The following is a 4863-nucleotide window of genomic DNA, read 5'->3' as shown; positions in this document are numbered from 1 at the left end:
TTTTGCAGGAATCAGCTGGTCTTTTGAATATTTACGGCAATAACAGGGCTCTGGTGGAATTGAAGACACAGCTGCACTAGAGTCTGCTCAGGTGGCACTCTAGGCCTGGTTGGTATGGTAACCCCACCAACAGAGCCATTGCCCACGGGGAGAGGATGGGCGTTGGTTTCCAAGGGTAACTGTCTCTTGGAGCAAGGTTGTTCCTGGAGTCCAGCCGAGCTGAGTATTTGTTGAGACAAATGTGCTGTACACAGGTAACAGCGCCCAGAGAATCAAACCAGTCATTTGTTCTGGTTCCATTCTTTTTGCTTGTTTATTTTTTTAATTAATTGTTCTGGTGTGATTCTGCTTCAGACCATTTTGGAATTCACGTGATACTTTTTCCAAATAATGAAATTTGGGGGGAAATGAATGGTTTGGACCAGTTTTCCATGCATCTTCAAGAGCACAGGTTATAGCCAATGTTATTTCTACTCAGAGTAAACCCATTGAAATTAATGAACACAATTAACTGAAGTATATTAACTTCAATGGGTCTACTCTATGTAGAATTTACATTGGCTACAGCCCCATGTTACGATACGTTGCAGAAACCCACTAAAATGTTTGTGTGGATGTGCTTTTTTAATTGTATATTTTACTTTTCTTCAAAGAAACCCAAAATGACTAACCATAAAATGGCAATTAAAAATAGTAAACACCAATAAGACCATCAAATAACAGAAGCAAATAGCATAGAATCATTCTGTTCTGTGATGCTTCCCTAATGTTGCCACATCGTTGCTATCTGGAGGGACACACTTGCATTAAAGCACAACAAAAGTGTGGCGGCACCACCACCAGAACGTTTCTGATATAAAATGTTACAGAATTTCAGCAGGAAGCTATGGGACATACACCAGTTGGAAATGAAGCAGTATGTCTGCCCAGAAACATTTGCAGGCACAAATCATCATGCATGTGCAATAAAGAGGATGTCTGGAGGAGCGGAAAATGTCTTTGGCCAGCACTGTAGAATGAACAACAATGTTAAGCACTGGCTCAGACTACCACTGCCTCTCTCCTTGCTTTTAACTCTTGATTCCTTTTCTTCTAGCCTTCTCATAGTCTGGAGTTAGAGGGCGCTTCCTGAGGGCATGGAAAAAGCTGTTAAAGAGGATAAAGAATCTCTTCTGTCTGTCCAGATGTGATAGGTCAGCAGGAAGTCTTGTTTTCATTGTGTTGCAGCTGGGCAGGCAATGCCTGTCGATGTGCCCCAGGGTCTGGCTCAGTGGCTGTCTGAGGATTAAGTCTAATGGAAATTCAATATATTCTGTAGCAAGATAAGAAAAAGGGGGAAAGTGAATGGAGGACCATGCACACATATATGTTGCTTTTATACACACACACAGGTTTTCTAAAGTGATGAGACGCTTAGGCCAGTCTATGCAGGACTGTTTAGGAAAGACAACGGGCTCCTTAAAACATAGGAACATAGGAAGCTGCCTTTTACCGAGTCAGACTACTGGTCCATCTAGCTCAGTATTGTCTACACTGACTGGCAGTGCTCTTCAGGATTTCAGGCAGGAGTTTCTCCCAGCTCAATCTGGAGATGTCGGAGACTGAAGCTGGGACCTTCTGCATGCAAGGCTCTACCACTGAGCTATGGCCTTTCCGCAGATGATCTGTTTATTGAGCATTTGTCCTGATTTGCTTGCCCAAAACATATGTTGTGGTTAGACTATATCTGGTCTTTATTGATCAATGATACTGATTTGTTTATGGGGTGATTGTATTACAGTAAGCATTCATCCTGATTTGCTTGTGGGGTATTTACATGTCATTCTGTTAATCATTAAATCATCCCTCACTTATCAGTGTATTTCCCTATCACTTTCCCAACCTCCAAAAGTCTGTTTTTTAAAGTAAATTTGTTGTATCAGAGAGAGAGCGCCCTTTAATTTTATTTATTTATAAAAATATTTGTATACTGGTGTTTTGTTAAAAATATCAAAGTGGTTAATAACATGTTTAAAACAACCGCTGCCACCACAGAATAAAAAACATTAAAAATACAATAAAAACAAAGGTCAATTGTTGCAAAAAGGCACGTTCTTAATTGCCTGCGTAAGCCTGGCAGAACAGAAAGGTTTTCAGCAGGTGCTTAAAAGTTAAAGCAGAAGGTGCCTGCTGAAAATCTGTTGGCAGAGCATTCCAGAGATCTGGGCTGATGACACTAAAGGCTTGTTTTCGTGTTGATGTTAAATGATCCTTACCAACTCGGGGGACAACCAAAGCCGGTCTTGCATTTAATCTACTTTAATTGTGCAAACCTAAGGTTCCGGTATGTGCTTGAATTCTCCCTGCAAAATATTGACAGTTGGGAGGCACCCAGTATGCTAGAAATGTACAGTGTCTTTGGGAAACACTATTTATAGATTGCAAAGATAGGGATGCAACTACAAGTTCACAGCCAGTGCACCCTTCCCAAGGGAGTTTCTGCATGCCCCAGAGTTCAACAAGATGAGAGTCTAGCTTGTATGAGTCATGCTGTTCTGTCATGCCAACCAAAGAGGTGGGGATTTCTTTCTAGAAAGCCTGGCAGTTGAAGGCAAATGATACACATTTCCATAACAGCCCATCAAGATATCCTTTCCCCCTCCCCTTCCAAAAGAAACCCCCCAAACCAAACAGCCCATTGCAGAAGGCCCAACTGCATATAGGATATGAGGGTGTATGAAAGCTCTGTTTGTGGTGTTTGATCCATGGCTTTGGTTTCACGAAAGCCAGTTCTTTATGTTGCAGTCTTTACATTATGGACGTAGAGGTGTAAATTGAGAGCCAGTATGGTGTAGTGGTTAGAGTGTTGGACTATGACCTGGGAGACCAGGGTTCGAATCCCCACATAGCCATGAAGCTCACTGGGTGACCTTGGGCCAGTCATTGCCTCTCAACCTCATGAAAACCCTATTCATAGGGTCGCCATAAGTCGGAATCGACTTGAAGGCAGTACATTTACATTTAGGTGTAAATTAGCCTTTAAAGAAAACCTTTCTGCCAGACTGGGTCTACATCAAGAAAGGTCTGAACTAGGACTTGAGATAGGGCCATGCAGATGTACCCTCCTACAATAATGTGGGGAAATCTGAATTCATGTATTCATGTAGCTATGCAGCCAGGAGAGGGCAGCCACAAGCTGTATATTCAGGATAATCTTTCCTGGTCTGTACTCTGGACTTGTTGAGTAGCATCAATTCCAGGAAGGAACAGCAGCTGAGGAAGGTAAAAAATCTTTGCAAGTATGATGATATCTCATGGGATGCTATTTTACTAAGGATGTTTGTATACGTCAGCCTTGACTTGGCCTGGGCTTTAAATTAACCTGTAATGCAAACGTAAAACTTAGAAGCTACAGTGCAGATTCAGTTTGCTTTCTATAGTCTATCCCAGGGGTTTCCAAACTCTGGTCCACGAGCTTTATTGTTGTTGTTGTTGATTAAATTTATATTCCTCCCAGTAGGAGCCCAGTGCAGCTTTACTCAGGTGCTCTAAGGCACGTCTGTGGATTTGTAGTTGAAGATGGCACATCCATTGTATTAAATATTCATACTGATTTTTAATTGTATTTTCACTGCTTCTTTTATTTCTTAAACTATATTACTGTATTATTTTACTACTGTTTCAATTGTATGGAATTCAGATTGTAATTAAACAAAATCCAATATATGAGAAACGAAAAAGCAATAAAAATACCATTAAAAACCATACACTGTTTAGCCCAGCCCATTACAATCGCTACAACAGGCAGAAAAATTACGAAGTGGTCCACCAAGGCCCTCAGCAATTTTCAGGTGGTCCGTGGGGAAAAAAGTTTGGGAATCACTGGTCTGTCTTGCACTTAGACCATTTACAGATGACTGCTGCGCTGCTGCTGCTAATACCAGATCGTATGTGAAAACAGAGTTGGCTCATCCGTTCCAGCCAGGACTCTAGCGCTTAAAGTAGCCTCCCTCAACCTGGTGCCCTCCAGACAGTTTGGACTACATGAGCCCCAGTCAGCAAGGCCAGTGGTTAGGGATGCAAGGTGTAGTCCAGCAACATCTGGAAGGCATCAGGTTAGGGAGGGATAACTTAAAATATATTAGCTCTACTAGAGGCTGTCACCTCTACCTGCTTCACCCACCAACCCCGCCTACACCTCACCCTACAGCACCTCCAAGGCCTCCCCCACCCCCTCTGCCATGCTGTCCTCTAGCGATCTCTCCATTCCCTCTGCCTTGCCGCCCTCTACCGCTCCCCCCCACAGCTCTGCCAGGTGCCCCTAGCTGTCTCTCCACCCCTTCACCAACCCCACACTACATAGGTCACCAGGGCTTCAAGGGTCTCCAAGCCTCCCACACTTCCCACTTACCTTGTGGCCTTGCTGCTGCTGCTGCTCACTCCCTCATCCACCTGCTAGGCTCCCCGCACCGCCACTCTTCTCATCGCCACCTCAGTGCCATCACAGCCATGGTTTGCCTCTCTTTGCCCTCATTGCTCATGAGCATCATGATACCTGTGAACGCTCCAGCTCAGGCATGTGCAGAAGTGTTCACTGGTAGCGTGATGCTTGCAAAAATATATAGTAAGAGATAAGACGTCACTAAATGAATGGCAGGATTTGGCTTGTGGAATTCTCAGGTTGGGCTCTTAGATTTCTTTTGCAGCGGCTTTTTGAGGGTGATGGAAGCCTGGCTTTTAAATCAGGAGTGTTGAGAAGAAAAATACACAGCAGTATTTGTGGTGTAACACCAGTGCTGTTTTTGAGGGATGCTTAAAATCAGGATACCAAATCACATGCAGCATTCTGGATCACCTGCACACACTCCCCTACCTGAAATAAAA

The sequence above is a fragment of the Rhineura floridana genome, chromosome 13 (genome assembly GCF_030035675.1).
Source record: "Rhineura floridana isolate rRhiFlo1 chromosome 13, rRhiFlo1.hap2, whole genome shotgun sequence".
Lineage (NCBI taxonomy): Eukaryota > Metazoa > Chordata > Lepidosauria > Squamata > Rhineuridae > Rhineura > Rhineura floridana.
This window is presented reverse-complemented; position numbering follows the sequence as displayed.